Here is an 18,548-nt window from a genome sequence, read left to right on the forward strand (position 1 = left end):
GTCGCGAAGAACAAAAAAAAAACACAGTCGAGCAGTTTAGTGTAAGTGCAAAAATGTGTTAAAAGTTGTTCTAGTATGACTCCAAAACTCCACTTCCCCGTTTCATTGCTTCATCCAATTCCAACCTAACTGCTTGAAGGTCATCAAAAATAAATGTTTTACATCACGTTGTCATGAGTATTGCTCATGTAAACATTGCCGATGGGATTGTCATCGTAGTCATGCGAATTGAGGCTTGAGTCAATATAGTCCGCTTATCCAAATATCAAACCGTATCCGGAACGGATGATAGATTGTTGATCCGTAATGCGACATGTAATTAGGTTATTTTACGCCACATTGTCTCCATTGAAGGTGTGCGTCTTGTGAGTCACTTCTATTTTTAATATAGGAAGAACGATCAAGTCACGCAAAAACATCTTTATGAAACGTTCCTCTTGAAAATTCCGCGGTTTCTAATAGAATGGGATCTAATATTAAGTCACATGCACCAAGTGTGGCAAATGTGCAGCTGTGCTTCAAAACAAATCGTCAGGGCAACAACTGCATTGACTTTAAGAGTGGAATAACATTGAGGTACGATTGCTAATTCTTTCCTTCACCGCTCGAATGCACCAAAGGACTTCTGCGCATGTGAACGTAACAGCCGTGTGATGTAAATGTGTGTCAAATCAGACGGGGGGGAAAAATATCAAATGTGCGCAAATGTTCTGCCAAGTTACAAGGAGAAACGTTTTGTGAGACGGAACATGATAAATGGGTTAAGTGCTCAGTGAGGACCTGCGTGAACTCCATTTTTTTTATGGTACTCATATGCATAAAAATTCCGCATTTCACGTGCGGGGCTACATGAGTATTCATAAATCCGTTTGAATTTTTTAAAGTTAAATCTCTCCATCCCGCCGAACCTTCCCTGCAGTTTGCTTTCGCTGACCATCCTTCAAACGTAATCTCTCGTGACCCATCCACAGCTGGCAAACAGCCCGTCACCGCCAACCTTTAACCCCTTCACCGACATAGAAGCCATCTCTGCCAATTATCCGCAATTGGTCAGTTATTTTCTTAGGCCACCGAAATTACCGTGCCGTCAAAAGTAAGCAGGCGATAAAATGTAAACGCTTCCATTTGCACATCAGAGAGGTGTGCGCCCTCACACATATGGGCAAAACACACGTTTTCTTCAATTAATTAAACTGAAGCAGCTGCTTTCGGAATCAGATATAAGTAATAAATGCATTCGCTCTAATTTAACCGTTATGAATATGATTCTCTCCTTCTTACAAAAAACTTTCCGTGATCAGGTCCAGATTTGTGACCCATTCCAAACAATACACATCCTCCATCCGTACAAGAGAGATTTAGTGTTGCTACGAAACGGTGATTCTTGCGAGAGTGGGAAAAACTGAGATGGAGCGAGTGGAAGAAGCGCGAATGGAGACGTTAATAGTTTGGGGTTTCGGTGACTTAGCTTTGACAGCGGTGATTACTGTAGTGGTAAAACAACAGTGCTTACAGGAAACTGCTGACTCTCATCCAGGACGGATCAAGTGAGATTGACATCGGGCATCGGCCGTGAGAGCGAGCATTGCCATGACACTGTCACTTCCAAAATAAATAAGGTTTTCAATTGATCCGGAGAGTGATTTTCTGCTCCGGGACATTATGAACATGATGAAGTAAGACCTGTGGCACTCTTGTGGAAACCAAAGTGCTGCAATGCCAATGTTACTTTGTCATTGATTTGGAGAGAAACCCAGTTAGGAAATGGCACCTTCAAAAAGCCATGCATAGGAAAAGTCGTATAGTGTATTTATATTAGTGCTGTCAAGTAATTAAATAATTTTGTAACTAATTAAACGCAAAATCTTCCGCAATTGATCCCGATTAAAAAATTTTAACTCCAATTTTCTACTTGCGTGGAATTATATTTCGAGTCAAAGACTTTTCTAATCACTTTCTTTATCCTTGAATGCGATTCATTTCCTGTAAAATTCTGAAACTGTTGAACAAGGCACCAGACGTACAATAATATGGTGTTTGAATTTGGCGTTGCAAAGTGCTCCAATTATTTTAGATTTCTCCAATGACTAAAACTACGTAAACGTTTTTTTAGAGGTCTTTGCTCTCTCTCTCTCTCTCTCTCTCTCTATATATATATATATATATATGGCCGAGTGGTCTAAGGCGCCGTGTTCAGGACCCAGTCTCCCTAGGAGGCCTGGGTTCGAATCTTGAATTTCCCCATTGTGGGACTAATAAAGGGAATATTATTATTATTATTATTATTATTATTATTAGGGCTTTCAAAGATAAAACATTAAGTTTGGAGATTAATTACAATTTTAGAAAATAATAGATGTGACAAAAAAAATAAACCTATATAATGATGATTATAATAGTCATGGCAACAATAATGTCATAATGATTATTTTCAAATTGATTTTTTTTTAAAGAGGTTCCCTGTAGGAGTCATTTAAATCAATGCCAATTAAAGACCAAGAAGTACGACGAAAGATGCAGTTCAACCACTTCAATCCAAACGTTTACGAGAAAAGCCAACTCAGCATTTGATTTGTTTTGCTGTGCGCGCTTACGTGTGACAGAGAGGGAGTTCTGTGAGTCCAAAGCTCGTCTGTGTTTACGTTGGGACGCGACTTCCCGCCTCTCCGTTTTTGCTCTTTTCACAACAGCCTACATTCCGCCTTGTTTGTGTTTTTGCTGACGAGGTGCGGCCTCTGACGCACATGTAAATCAGGTCTCCGTGTCTCCATTATGGCCCAAATTGAAGGCAAGCCAAGTCGGGTCAGACTCACAGTTGTTTTTCCATTTGAAACCAGCGTGGCACATCCAAGTTAAAGTGATGTCACCAACCGTGTTACAAAATTTTTTTTTTTCAATGTCAGCCTCTGCAAACACAGCAATTTGCTGGTTGATTGACAGCGCCATGATGTAATCTGCACTTCTAATATTTGCTTGTATTGAGTTGAATATTATCTGCCAAAATGTTGTCATTTATTTACCAGCACGAAATTGCCACACTAAACCTCTGGGTCACTTTTCCATCAAACTATTCTCATGACATTTGACTGACACGAGTGCTTTATTTAGATATGTTGTCTTCCTCCAACTCCGAACTAGGCCAAACAATCATAAACTTGACTTATTTGTCAAAGAAAAATATATTGGAGTCATGTTGTTCCACTCCAGTCCTGTAGATGGCAGTTTAAGTTTCTCAGATTGTTCATACTATGCATAGCCTCAAAATAATTTTTATATTAACTGACTGTCTACTTAAGTGGTCTATTGGTGAACGAACCCCGACTGATTTTATTTTTTTTAGCACTTTTTCTGCTATAACGCAAATTGTTTAATTTCTAATGATGAATATTTCTATGAGTTGGTATCACTTTTCGATGCACACTTATCAAATGTAATGTAAATGAACAACTACTCACTGTTGCTCTTTGTTGGACATTAGGCAAAAACAAGTAGGGGGGGGCACAAAAAAAAAAAAAAAAAATCTTTATTGCCATGCTTTGTCAGGTCGCTGACTCAGGCCGGGGGGCCGCTGCGCCGTGTGCCAGGCGCCAATCACACTCGTGTACCACTTGAAGCTGCGAGTCTATGCCACCCTGGCTTTTCTCTCAGGCCTTACCGCTAGACAGGAATAAAAACAAGGGATAAAGAGGACGAAAAGAAATGAATACCCTCCACGGCATGTGACGGCTCTCAGACATTTGGCAGGGGTAAAAACAAAAAAAAAAAGGAATAGTCACTCCAAAAAAAGAAAAAAAAAAGGTCTGCTCTTGTCAATAAATCAAGGCTCTAAAAAGTTTTGTCATGCTTTCCTCCCCGCCTCAAACAAATGAGGCGTATCGGAGAGAAAAATGATTCAGTCCAAACAAGGTCTGAGGACATCAGCTCACAAATCAAACCGTACAAAATAATACCTGCGCTGCAAGCTTACAGTAGGGGACATGCACATACACACGTACACATGCACATTTAGGTATATGCTCTCGAATGTCAAAACACGCACACACACGCACACACAGATTGTAAGCATGTCTTGCCTCAATAGCAGCACAGTCAAACAAATTGCTTTGGTCTGTGCAAACAGGAACAATATACGCCGCACACACACGCACACACACAACTTGAGATACTTCCTTGCTTTATTCCAAGAAGGTAACCTCGACAACACATTCAAAAAAATATTACCTGCCATCTCTGGCACCATACCGACATCATATTAATCTTGTAACCAGTTGAAAGCATTGGGGCGTTTCAATCCAACTTTATTGCATTGTATTTTTTTTAACCTATAAAGAAACGTCAGACCTACCTTGATTACTCAAAAATAAACAGTCCAGGCAGAAAAAGTCTGACTCATTTGTCATCGCATCTTATTTGACCAGCGTTTTATGGTTTTCTTGTGGATGGATGAGGACATTTTTCCTCTCACGTTGCTGTATTATATTTTGGAAGGCTGATTAAAGGTTTCAAAAATTGTCAGTTTTAAAGGAGACAGGCAAAGGTATGCAAAAAATATCTCACTCTGTGCCACCCCATTTTGATTAATACAATTCCGTATTTGTTTTGCTGAATGTTTCCTACAGTAGCCGTTTGTTCTTCCTTTAAATCATATCCATGTCCCTCTGATGAGCTTCCTTTTCATCCTACCATATTATATACACAATAATTTACATCTCACGCTCACTACAATTAGTACTTGTTTGTATTTAATCTCCTGTTCACATGTCGTGGCGCTATTAAATGAAAATAACTTCCTCCATGCAGCTTTCGTGCAACGCGGCGCCCGGTTGTCGACAGAACATTCATTTTGAACAATATACAATTCTCTCTCTGCTCTAACAAATAGTGTGGACATCATTAATAAAGACATGATCTGGATGACAGCTTCTTTAGCTAGGTGGCCCGATTAATTCATTGGCATCGTTAAGATCCTGACAGTGAAATGAGCGTCATTAAAAAGAATTACACGCAACACGCACCAATCATTGCCGGAGAAGGAGGCGAACGACACGACAGGGAGAAATTTGAGAGAGAAACGCATCCGACTGTATGGAATCATTTACACTGGTTGCATCTAAAAGGCTGAAGGTGTAATGTTCGCTAAAAAATTTGGATAGAAATGCCATGAAGTAGTTAACAGTGCCTTAAGGTCACATGTGGCGTTTCCATCCTTGTCAAGGGGGAGTGTTAACTCTCTCCTAATGAGAAGACTCCCACTTGGAGTTTTGCCCCCTCTTGTGGAGATTAGTGAAAATGCCTCGCATAAAAGCACTCCAGATGCTTGTTCAGGAGGGTTTCCAGTGTAAATAATCAGCACGGCCTTGGGCAGATTTTATAACAATAATACAGTCAGTTTGTTCTCCTATAGGAAAACCTCAAACCTCGACTTATTTCGAGCAGCATGTTATGCAATATCCCAATGTCGTGTTTCTGTACAGAAATAGACGAGTAAAGTTGCTCCTAAAGCTGTCAGCGCTCATTCGGGCTGTTCTGAAGGATTCGTTTTAGTTTTAGTGTTAGTTTTAGATGGTTTTCGTGAAGGTAGTGACTGATTGCTGCCTCTGTAACCACAATAAAAAGACACTGTTGGAAATATTAAAGCTTTACACCCGCTTCGTAGTTCCTCTGAGTGGAATGCACCCCCCACCGCTGTTGCAAGGGAAACGAGGCCCGTAAAATGTGTTCCCCGATTGTGGGTTGAGGGTGAAACACACTTTCCCTTCAATACGGCGTAGCATCGGCTTGTTTTGGTTTACACGGAGCCGCGAGAAGCCAAAAATCACATTTCCCTCTTGTCAAATGGTTCCGTCAAAGTGGACGGGTTGTTTGAAACCCCTTTTCTTTAAATTTGAACTCACCTTTTATTACTTCACCTTCTAATGAATCAAGTCAGAATGAAGGATCACAATCATTCTTCATCATCCTGCCATTCTTACAAGTAATTAAGCCTGAGTAAGAGTGGAACACACTATGTCAAACATACATACTCAGACGCTTGTCGTAATTATTCGGAGGGGGACGTTCGGGGGACGTAACCGCGTCTGATAATTGGTGGCTGTTTTTAAGAAAGTATCCCTGGCTATCAGTCACCTAAATGGGGCGTTGGAGGGGCCCAAGCTCACACGCTCACGTCTTGAGCAGAGGAAACAGAGAGCTGGCCGGGTGTTTTTCAGGTTCACGGGAGTGTTGTTAGGGTCTCTCGCCGTAAACGAGCTCAGCTTCCCTGGTGGTCGGCCAAGAGAAATGGCATGGCCCCTCTGGGAAGCAGATGACTCACAACGTGTGTGTGCGTGCACGTGTGGGAGCCAACTACCATCGTTTTTGCTCGAAACACACTTGAACCTAAAATTTAGTTGGAGCTCCACTTTGAGAGCCACTTAATTTCTGAGTGCATTTGTGGAAGTGGTAAATCACAGCCACTATAACTACCAGTGCTCACGGCGAGCATTAATTGATAGTCATTTATAATGGTTAAGGCTAGCATGTGTCATTTTTTTCGCTCTTATTCACCACGGCTGTCATGTTTTAAAACGGTGAGTCATGGTCTTTGAGCTCAACTCTGGCGGTGTTGGTCACAAATGGGCTTTTGCAAAGAGTGGATAAAAAAAAATAGATGTAATGTGCAATCATCACACTACAATAGGCATTGTGGGCGATTATTGCACGTCTTTCTCCCGGATTCGATTTTGAGTCCCCCCTGAGGATTCGCTTAGTCCTAGGAGAGGTAACTTGGGGCGAGCCCATTTAAAGACTTGAAAACCCATAATAGAATCTTAAAAAGAACTCTAAAATCTACAGGGAGTCAGTGAAGGGGCGCCAGAGTAGGAGTTATGTGATCCCTCTTAAGAGTACCAGTCAAGAGGTGAGCAGCAGCATTTTGGACCAACTGGAGACGCTTTATGGAGGATTGGCCAACGCCATAATAAAGTGTATTACACTAATCCAGAATAATTAATAACATTAAGTCAATAATTTGAGTTGATTATGTAACACTGGTCATGTTCAGAAAGAGTTACTTCATCCACAATCCCAAAATGAACCCTGCTAATACATTTTCAGCTAAAGGCTAACATTGGAAACTGTCATTTTGCTTGTCATCGCCCTCCCGCTTGCTTGTCTTGGCTGTGATTGTGTTTCCTGACTGGGCTGTCAGTGCAGCTTGAGCGGCGGTGGCAGTGGCGGCCCGTCGCCACATGTGGAACATCACCGTCACCGTACGGTAGTCAGCCGTGGAGCCGGAGAGTCGCTGTCCTCTGCTCCCGCAGGAGTCAAACATGGAGCAGAGAACTGTGAAGACGGCTGTGACTTCATGTTTTGCTCACCTACTTCTTGTCAGCCCTTTTCTCATTTTGCTTCTCATTGTATGACAATGCCACTCTTCCTACGGATGAAAGGACAATTTGAACATTTCGTAGAAAATCTTCCCTGAGGGGTGGAAGCTGTGTCACTACAAACATTGCGTTTGATCGCGATATTTTAGACTTTTTTTTCTGCTCGTTTCCAGGCTAATCGAAACTTACAACTTTTTGCCTTTCTCTTACAACCGCTTTGTGTCGCAACATGCCAAACAGCACAATGGTTTACCAAAAGAGCAGCAGCATAACTGAGAGTAAAAGGAAGAGGCAGAGAAGGTCCTCAACTAATCTCCAAAAATAGACGCTGATCACACAGGTTGAAGAAAATGTTGAAAGTTCTGCATTTAGTAAAAGTCTCTATTTCTGTCGCCAACTTAGTGACGTGCTAACTATATTTAGTCCAGTTCTCCTGCCTTCTGGCAACAATTCTCTCCCAAAAAGTGACACGCAAGATTGACAACAGTACTGCTAATGTCAGCAACGTTCTTAATTCTTGCATGGTGGAGGGAGGAAGAAAACCGAAAAGATTTGGCCTGATGAGAAGAGTACGCAAATGTACGTATCGGGTGGGTTAAATCATCTTATTATACATCTCTGCCAAAATGATACTGTTCACCCATCTCTATATTTGGAAGTCCTGACTAGGAACGCACAATATACGTTCCTAATTATATAAAAAATATACCAAGGCAATGTACTTTTTCTAAATACATTAAATATGGAATATCAATTACCCACCCTCTGCCTTCTTTCGCAGGTGCACCTAAACGAGTGCAAGTAAACTCCCTCTCAGGTCTTATAAGACGGTAAAAGAGGCCGCAAGGCTCTCTTTCGTCGTCCTTTTCTCTCTTTCGCTACACCTATGCGGCTGCATGTGTCACTCTTCCCTACATCCTCTCTCATTTCCATTTTCCTTCCCTCTCCTTATGTGGAGCAGGTGACACATCGCAAGGCAAGCAACCCAGCAGCCTTGCCTCCAAAGTGACGGCATTAGTCACCTGAAAGCAAACAAACTGCAACTAATCTTAGGCCTGTTTACCAGTAAATGTCACCGCGGCGGAGACGTAAATTTGTATGTGTCGTCGCCATGGTGAGCGCTCACACCTATCCAACCTCTTGACTCCCCTGCAGTTCCACTCTGCATGGTTAATTTCGACATTTCTCATTTATGGGAATTAATAACCACCCAAAAATAATCCGGGAGGCGTCTGAAACGGCGTCTCGTTTCTTCGCCAGCATCTCCGCCCTAACGCCACTCCCATGCCCTTGCGGCCAGGAATATGTATATGGCAGAAAGGTGCATTATGGTTTTCATTTGGCCTTTTTGGGTTCTATTTTGATTGAAAACACAGAGACAGTGATGACTGTGACGTGAGCAAAGGCTGAGCGTCTCTCCGGCTTCCCGCCAGGTCACTAACGTTCACTTGCTAGCTGAGGGTAATTTCATCTCATTACACGCAAGGCAAGGCAGGTAGACGCTGGAATTCTTTCCAGCGAGCAGCTAAGGAAAATAAAACAACATTTTGCTGCAACAGTCGCTCACAGGCTGCAGTTCGCATTGCTCAGGTAGGCCCAAAAGGTCTTCACCTGCTTGTTACGACATAATTCAAGAACACGATATACCTCGACCGCACGTACTCCCTCACTTCATCTCCCATGCACCCTCTTTGGTCATTCTTATTTACTCACCTCTGTCTGTCTCGTTCTTTCTCCAAAGATTTATATAGTGGTAGATTGAGTTTAGTGTGTGAGCAGTGAGTTGTGCAAACCACGTAATGACAACTCACGCACCGCCACACACTAGAGCAGCATTCCGTCCATCTCCTCTCTCTCTCCCTCACACACACTCCCGCACACACACAAGTTGCTGACTCATCATAGTTCAGAGGGCGTGCGAATGTGATGCTTCAAGTCATGCAGAAATGTAACTGTGGGTGGGATGTATGTAGGTTTTAGTGTGTTTTTATGGACAAGTAAATGGTCAAGGGAGGGACATTTGTTTCACAACAACTCTTGAAATGTAAAACAAACTGAATTGTGATTGTGTGTATTGATTCAAATGCCTTTTTTTTCCTTTTTTTTTTTTTTTAATGGAGAGTATTGCCAAACATCTACTGTACCACCAGACTTAAATCGAAGCTTGTTATTTATTAAATTCCTTGAATTGCTTTACTTCCTGCAGAAACTACACATTTGGCACTGATTTGATTCAGGATCGAATCCAAAAAAAAAAAAAAAAATTGGAACATGACTTCTTGAAACAACTCCATGAGTGCATCAGCATTGGCTGAAATCTAAAACCAATCGACAACACACACTTCAGTAAATCCCCGAAATGTAGCAAAACATTTTTTACAATCCGATGTGCAGGCACGGTCGGAATCTACGACTAGAGAAAGCTCATCACTAACAGTCCAAGCCAACTGGTTACATGATGTCATCACCTCAGCTGACACGCATGACATAAATCTCTGTGTGGTCTTGGCTTCTTGTGAGTTAAGTATGTGACTGAGGTTATAAAAAAAAAAAGTTGGAAACATGTCCCGTGGTTAAAAAACCACAGTGATGTATCCTCTGTCGTGTCTATGCTGACCGCTGATTGTTAAGCAGCAGCGGGCATAAAACTGTTGACGGGTGGCTAACGTTTGCTTGATGCTAGCAACTTGTTAAGCAGCTGCTGGCAACTTCACATCACACCTGACTGTTAAATCCATACGGGCGCATTTTCTTGCCAGCAAAACACCCCATTGACGCTCCTCTACTTCTTCCATCTTCGTACAAACCGTCACGTCATAGATGAACGTGACCAAGCGGTGTCAGGAAGCAGTCGGGTTCGCTCCGGGTGTAATGACCAACTAATCACGTTTCATGCTCTCGTAGCTTCTCTCAAATCGTCCATGTTTGGGTTTCAACGTCAAAAGGAAATTCTGGATGAAATCAAATCCGCTTCTGGTATCGAATCCATTTATTTACAGAAGGCAGCCCTGATTCGTTCTCGATTTCTGGATATATTATAGGGTGGATATGGCTCGTTGTGCGCCTGACATGTTTGGGTGAAGCAGGAGATATTAATGTGTGGCTTTGTCAGTCAAGCGGGGAGTTTGAGGATCAAACTGTGCCCCAGTGGACTGCGGGGTGTGGGTTACATAGAGCCCTCGGTGTCTGTAGGCAAGCCGCTGACCCGTTAATGGACCTCGGCTTTTGCTGCATGCGAGCACGGAGCAAGGTGCTGCCGGGGTTGAAACGCCGGCTTACGCGTGTGTGTGTGTGTGTAGGGGTACTTCACTCACACGAATGAAAAGTTCTAAGTATGGGCCAATTATTTTCAATTAAATTGTGTTCAATATTGTTTGTTAGTAAGCGGGTTAAACAGAATCTACTTGACTTATTTATTTACATTCTTTGTCATTGTGTTGGCGGTTTCCTTGAAGGCGACATAAGAAGGCAAATTCACATTTTCATTGCTTGTATGGCTCTCTAGGTTGCGTGCCGCATCAAGTATGATCTTTTTTTTTCACATTTCTGAATGTGTTTGTGAGCAAGCCATTCTGCATGTATATGTGACCGTTTCAGAACATTATGGTTAATTAACAGAATAACAACCCGATTTTCTTCACATGCGTAGGCTGGGTCTGGTCCAGAGCAACAGCTGCAGTCTGAAACACATTCATGCAGGCTAGATTACTGTAATGCACTTTGCTTTGGAGTCAGCCAGTCCTCCCTCCTGCTAAGCACCTCCAACAGGTCCAAAATGCTACTGCTCACCTTTTAACTGGATCGCGTAAGGCGGATCACATCACCCCAATCTTGGCCTCTCTTCGCTGGCTCCCAGTGCACTTTAGAGTTCGCTTTAGGATGTTCGGCTTCAAATCTTCAAATGCCCTCGCCCCAGCGTACCTCTCTGAGCTCCTCCGGGCCTACTCACCTGCCCGCTGCCTCAGGTCTGTGGACCAAATGCTGCTGGAGGTGCCGAGGACCAAGCGGAGCCTCAGGGGGGGGATCACGCCTTTTCTGTTGCCGGTCCTTCCCTATGGAGTGAGCTTCCATTAAATGTTAGGCAAGCCCCCTCTCTGTCCACTTTTAAAATTTGTCAAGACACGTTTTTATTCTTTAGCTTTTGACTCAACCTGAGACTGTCACTATTCTGCCTTTCTTCTGGTATCTGTTTTGTTTGTGTTCTAATTTCCTGCTAATTTATGTTACACCATATGGAAAGCGCTTTGTTCCAGCTCCAGCTGTTGTGAAATGCGATAAATACATTTGTATTGTATTAAATCCTCACCCATGTTTGCATGTCAAAGTCAAAAGGTAAGCAGAGCTGCTATGAGTTTTGTTGCGTAACACGATGGCGGTTCAGACTTGTTCAAAGCACATGGCGATCGGGTTTCTCTTGGTCTATATGTCAAATGGATATCATAATTATATCAATCATTAAATGCTCGTTAAGAAAATTCATCTAAATCCATACGGGCCGTGTATGGTATGCGCCAACGCTAACAGTATAATATGCGATGGCAATGTGACTGATGATTGTTTGGGGACCAAAGTCCTGGTTAAAGGACGAGCTCATTAATCTGCATCCCAAACACTTTTGTGCTTGGGGCAAGGACTTGAAGTCAGCCTTGAGGGTCAAATGTGAGACGTGTATTTTGAATCGTCGATTTCATTCACTCGGGTACCTTGTTATTGCAGGGGTTGGCAACGTTTAGCTATGAGCTGTGTTATTGTAAGCTAATGTCCTCCAATAGCCTCTGCGGTCATATTAACGCTTTAATAATGAAACAGTCTGGAATCTGTTGGCGTATCATCCCCCCTGACTCTATAAGTAGATGAGGACAAACCGTTAGAGAAGACTAGAAGAGAAACGGAGATGGGTGGTCGGAAAGCAGCAAGGTTTCATCAGTCGAGTGGAAGATTTCAATTAGTCATGGAAACAGAGGAGTGGTCCTCTGTGCTTCTGCAGTGACAGACTTCGCTTGTCCTCCTGACACACTTTCGCAATACTGCTCCGCTCGGCCGTCTACTCCTGTCCATCCTCATTTCCTCCCATCTCAGCATCTCCACTCCCTTTTTCCTCAGTCGTTCCAACGTCTTCCCTAACCTCCTGCCTTTCCTTCCCCGTTTGGTGTTTTCCCCTCGTAGCTCCTCTTTTTCGACCAGTTTCTCTCTCGGTGACAGCTGAGCATTGACAGCCTTTTTACGTTCTATTTTTCTCCACCACGGCGAGAGAACACTCGGGCATCGGGGGCCTTGTTCAAACAAACATGAGGCCATGTGGTTCGCCGAGGGTGGCGACGCGCCATAACAAACCGCCGGCTCCTGGCCGTCGCGGGCGCACGGTGATTAGGGCCCCCGCTACGGCGGACGGGGGGTTGCGGGGGTGAAGCTGGACCTTCCATGTTGGTTTCCAAGACAACCAGACAACAACAGAGTCGCCGGGAGGTGCGACGTGATGGCAGATGAGAGTTAATGTATTGAAGCACCTGGTCCAACGTGTATGAGATGGAATCATAACAATGGAAATGAGAAATGGAATTACTCAGAGCTAAGGTTGAATAATACGGACTTGGAATGAGAAACAAAGGATACAAATATATCCAGCATTCAGGGTGAGGTGTGTGCAGTCGGAAAAGGTCTCGAGTAGGGATATGAGTCAGGATGTGTGGTGGCTTAGTCATGTCAACTACATCCAGAGGATGAAAAACTTTGGCTACAAAACCAGAAGCAAGGCGCACATTTAATGTTCTCTGATACAGGTGTCAATTAGAGTAATAATTTGCTGGACTATCCCTTGGATAATGTTAAAACAGTGGACCTCCAGAAGACTGAACACTGATTTTATTTCTTTATTTATTTTAGAGCCAAACTCCACATTTAATTAATGCCCCACCCCCCCAAAAAAGCGTTTAGACTTGCCTAGACGTGCCACAAGATGGCAGCATAGCTCTATTTTTAATCGAAATAAAACTCCTCATTTCTCCTCAACATAGTTCCTTGGCAACAAGATGCCACATCATGCTGACTAAGGAATATTTGTATTTTTTTTGGGGCGTAAAAATAGTGCAGAGGAGAGTTTTACCATGGATAACAGGTTTGAAAAATAAAATAAAATAAAATACAAATCAAAAAACACAGTGAGTATGTGGAAAGACCGCGAACATGCAGGGGTTCACTGTAGTAGTCATCAATTCACACTTTTAATGGTTCACACATCTGACTTGCGTGCCGAAATGGTGGGTTTGTTTCCCACTTAGTTATTATTGGATAATTTTAGATTCTAAAACTACGTTGTTCTAAAACTTACAACAATCTCATGGGCTACTCATGTGGTCCTTGGAAACCGTTGGTGACCTTCTGCTCGATATGAACTCACTAATCCTTTTTGCATAACTGTGACATCAAGGGTCTCACATTTATTCAAAAAATGTTTTCCTTAAACTGTGAACTTCGCAACTTCTAAATATCTTAAATGGATATAAGTTTCCTCTTTTAACGCGATCATGCACTGACCTCTGGATTTATATTACAGTACATTTCCTATAAAAACCAGTTGCCCGGTAAATAATGTCAAAGTTTTATATTCCGCTATATCCGAATTGGTCCTTAGTTACCTAGACCTGCCCGAGCAGCAAACAAACAAGACTACTTAATGTCAACCATGTTTTTTTTTTTCAAGCATAGGCTAATTAAACTTAATTTTAATGGGTAACCTGCTTTCCTGCCAACATGCAGCGTTTTTGACAACAGCCAATTTGGCCATCATGCCACCATCTTGCTTGCCAGTGTGACCGCTCATATGTTGTTATAGTCTCATTTGGGGCCAAAACCGGGTAGGAGACAGAATACAAGACATGGAAATATAGAAACTAATTTATGAGCATGGAAAACCAACGTGAATTCCAAATGAGGTCTACGAAATAAGTGTGACACCGAGTTAGAAAAATACTAAATTGCAGGTAAAGGCAAAATAGTCCAAACAGTTTACGCCACGCATCTCGATAAGATCTCCCGGCCACAAATAAAAAACACATTAGTAGTTTGTTTCCACAAACCTCCCTTAAAAGTTCGACTCCCGGCTTGCACTTAGCACAAACTCATGGAATGAAGTGGCCAGATCTGCACTGAGATTACGCAAATGACCCTAACCATTCTCTTCATCCCTTTGACCGGCTCTACTCCACATTGGTTCTTGTAGCTTCTAATATACTCGCTTTAATTCTCTCATATTGCATCCGAACGTGGATGCAAGTTTTCAGAACATATTATGTACGTTTTGAACATAATTGAAGCTCGATTCAATCCCCTCTTGGTGTAATCCCCCCCCCGCACAAACATTAACCCTCTCTTGTATTATCTAGCCCCTTTATCAGACTTGAGTCATATTTTCGCAGCGATTGTTGGGAGTCGAACGCACTGAAAATCAGGTGAGGTCTAGATGGAGAAGAAAGATAAGGCACATTTCTTGGGCAGATTACTCAAATCAAATCAGAGCAGTCACTGGAGACCAAAACCCTCGGAGAAAATGGAACAGGCTGTTTTGGTTAGCTCTTCGTCAATAAACAACTTGTGTTTATGTATTTACACTGCCGACAAGCATTAGGCCGATTCTTGCATGGTCTTAATTAAATTGTAAGCAATCGATGCTCGGTTAAATAGTCACACGGGTAAACACATTTAGCTTTGGAAGCGGACCAGGAGAATTTTTAATACTTGACTGTAGATTTGCTCCAGCTGAGTGGTTGCTCATTCTAATCCATTGTGAAAATCTCTTCCAGCAGATATGAAATGTACGTCACTGAAAGCTGTTTTGTGATTTGGCTATTGTAGCAAAGTCAGTTCATTCTTTATCAATAGCGCTTGTCGTTATTATGGTTGTGGATGAGTGGAAACCATTTATACAAAGGCTGCTTGACTGTGACGCAGATGTGCTAGCTACTAATTAACAAGCTAACTATGCTATGCTACTGCCCTTTTGTATTATCAATCTGATCACACTTATCGAAATGGCGAAGATATTCATGAGCCCTGTATGGCATCCGCTGCAAATGTTGCCCATATTCTGATACAGTGGAAGACATGTGTAACGTGTCTTCCAATGTAGTGATAGGCTAAACAAATAATTGTAGAAATATCCAGAGGAAGTCAACCCCAAAAAATATTTTACAAGAATTTGTTCTGTGCGGGGGCCCACTGGTCGAAACATTCTGATTAATATTGTGTTTGCAGAATATGAAAGCCACCCGTTTTGTCCATCTCAGGGGGCGGCCATTTTGCCCCTTCTTCCGACAGGAAATGACATCACAGTTGCTCAGGCTTAGCTAACGACCAATCGTGGCTCAACTTTAGTAAACATGTGAGCCGTGATTGGCCATTACCTGAGCATCTATGATGTCATTTTCAGTCGACAGAAGTGACAAAATGACCCCCACCCACTTAGATGGCTAAAAACAGCTTGATTGAGAGACGTACCTCATATTCCACAAATGCAATATTAATCGGAATGCCATGCTTTGACTTGTGGGCCTGCCTGGAAGATATTCTTGTAAAGAAAATGTTTGGGTTGACATCCCCTTTAAGGGATGTTAAAGGAGTACATTTCCCAAACATTATTACAATTTTCGTGTCTTCTGATTTCAAATTCAATTGGTTGTTGGTTCTACTGTAACTAATATTGATATCACTGGCCTAAACATCCAACCCGCTGCCACCGCCTCTAATTCTGTTTTGAATTTTTTTTTTTTTTTTTGCGAGGGGGAGGGGGGGGGTTAAGGTCACCTTGCATTTTGTGAAAAGCAGCAAGAGATCATGCAGTAGCAAATGTTTTTTTTTTTTTTTTTTTTTTTTTTTTTTTTTTTTAAGTCCCCACCCTTAGAGAGAGCAGTGCTTAGTTGCCGCCACTGATTGCACCCCAAGGCCCTCAGGAACATTGGAGGCGTTGTATGTTGAGGGAGCCTCCAAGTCTGATAGATTAACATTAATATGGACTGAGGGAGAAGGCGAGCCATATTAAAGGTCATTTCCCTCTTCACCGCTGCTGAGGGAACACGTAACGGGCCATTGGTTGCAGGGCCACACATACACTAACAATGCATGTGGCTACACAAAAAAAACAAAAAAAAGAGATACAATCAGACTTAAATATAAAGGATCCAGATGTACGTGCACATACTAACATAAGATAAAAAGTCATGCAAAATCTAGTGTGTGGCGAGGGATTAGGGGCATACGCTGCTGTGCCGACAGGCTATTTAAAAAAAAAAAAAAAAAAAGTGGATTTATAACTCCCAATTTGGTGATTAAGAATTTTGAATGTTCTTGCGCTTCTGCTTGCTTGCTTCATGTTCTTGTCACACTGGGCTTGTTTTCTGTCTATAAATCTAACAGCCAAGACTCCCCACCCACCCGTTTTATGGAGGTGATGGCACCAGCCAACGTAGGATTTTTTATTTGTATTTTTTTTCCTTTTTTTGTGTATTTTTCACCACACATATTGCACAATGTCATACGGGCCGAGTGGATTCGTTATTGCAGCAGTTCTCCAGAATACCTAGCATCTATTATCTATATGTTCTCCATTTGTGTCTTTTTTATATATTTATTTTTTTTGTAAATCCACAATGTGTTTATATTTGAATAACTAAAAATACCAATCCACAGATCTCGAGTAACATATATTGAGGGAGGCTTGGGCCAAAACTGCAGATCATATGAGCCTGTTGACAAGCTACCGAAACCTTGCGCAAGTGCGAAGAAAGAGAATATTAAAAGAAACGTCGCCCGATGATTGTTGTCGTATCCTCTGGATTATTTTATATGCTCTGCAAATAGGTACCTTGCATGGCGTCCCATTCTCTTTGCACCCACCCGACCACCACAATGTAACAAATGCAAGTTCAGGCTCATGATGCTATGTTTTCTTTGGTTGCGTTCCCGTTCCAGTCTTGCTTATTTAAAAAAACGGCACAGCCTCATGCATTACCTGCGGACACGAGTCCTTACATTATGTCACTAAGGGATCGCGGTTTTTGCTCCAGCACTTAAAAGCCCCCCGTTGACGGACAAAGACGTAATCAAACAAACTGTGAAGAAAACACGCCTGCCTTTCCTCCGCACAATGAAAACCACCCACCAACACGGTCAATCTACGAGACTACGTTAAGTGATTTTGCACTTAAGTGGCAGCGAGACCAAACCACATTATCTACAACTTCAGCGGTTTTGGTTCTCTGTTGAAACATTATATCAATCTCAAAGGAAGGGTAATAGTCTCACACACACAGACACGCCAATATGGTAGGATGTTCATACACTCCCATGCGAAGCAACTAAATCATCACAGTTCCCTTATTCCGCTGACTGTAACCATATGTGTGCTCCAACAAATTCCATTGGAAGACTCCCTGAGCACAAGAGTCATAATCATAAACTTGCTTACTGCGCAAAGTCTGTTTGACAGCACCGGCCACCACAATTGTCTGACCAGTCACATGAGTCACATGACATGTTTTCCCTGGGCAGTCCAGTCAAATATAGTCCGAGCAGGAATAATGACCTCATTTTTACTTTTATTTTTTATTTTTTTAAAGACCATGCAAATGCCCCTTTTCCAAAGTACAAGAGTGGACTTAGAAATGAGTTGGCGTGGTGGTTTGTAGGTCCTCAAGGAAAGCATTGAGTTTGGTTGCCCAGTGTTCAGGCCAACTGGGTGGTCTTGCAAAAGGATTTCTGGGAAAATGTGTTGTGAAGAGGGGTGATGTAGGCATAGTATAAGACAGAAATGTTTTTTTTTTGTTTTTGTTTTTTTTTTTTTTGCATACAAGTTACAATCAATTGCAGGCTATGTTGCGTTTCTAAAGACTCCCTTGAGCAGACGTGACTTGGTTCTCATGTGATATGCATCTTACAGGAAAAAGGGAACCATTTAGTGTCACATCTAATCAACCGACAATTTTCTTGGTTTTATTTGTAAATGATAACACAAATATTAAAACAAAGATATACTGGCTAGTCTTTCAAAATCAACATAAAAGGTTTATGACTAACTGTGATATTCTTGTAAATCACACCTGGTGAGCGTAATCAGGACAACTAGGCGATTTCCCGATGGGCCGGCCAATGGATCAGTTTTACAATCAGCAAAAAAAGTAAGTTTGTGAT

General features: G+C 42.2%; 1 long non-coding RNA gene and 1 other non-coding gene across 2 annotated transcripts in view; one reads left to right on the plus strand and one right to left on the minus strand.

The window, feature by feature from the left end:
- Positions 1 to 18,548, plus strand: part of LOC148317243 (uncharacterized) — a 103,497-nt gene that overhangs the window by 82,591 nt on the left and 2,358 nt on the right. The gene's annotated exons all lie outside the window — the stretch shown is intronic.
- LOC148317244 (U6atac minor spliceosomal RNA) lies at positions 5,139 to 5,247 on the minus strand. Its single transcript, XR_015840096.1, has one exon. It is a non-coding gene; the product is annotated as a U6atac minor spliceosomal RNA (small nuclear RNA).

This window comes from Idiotropiscis lumnitzeri, chromosome 20 (assembly GCF_059441095.1).
Source record: "Idiotropiscis lumnitzeri isolate Australia: NSW breed Sydney's pygmy pipehorse chromosome 20, RoL_Ilum_1.0, whole genome shotgun sequence".
NCBI lineage: Eukaryota > Metazoa > Chordata > Actinopteri > Syngnathiformes > Syngnathidae > Idiotropiscis > Idiotropiscis lumnitzeri.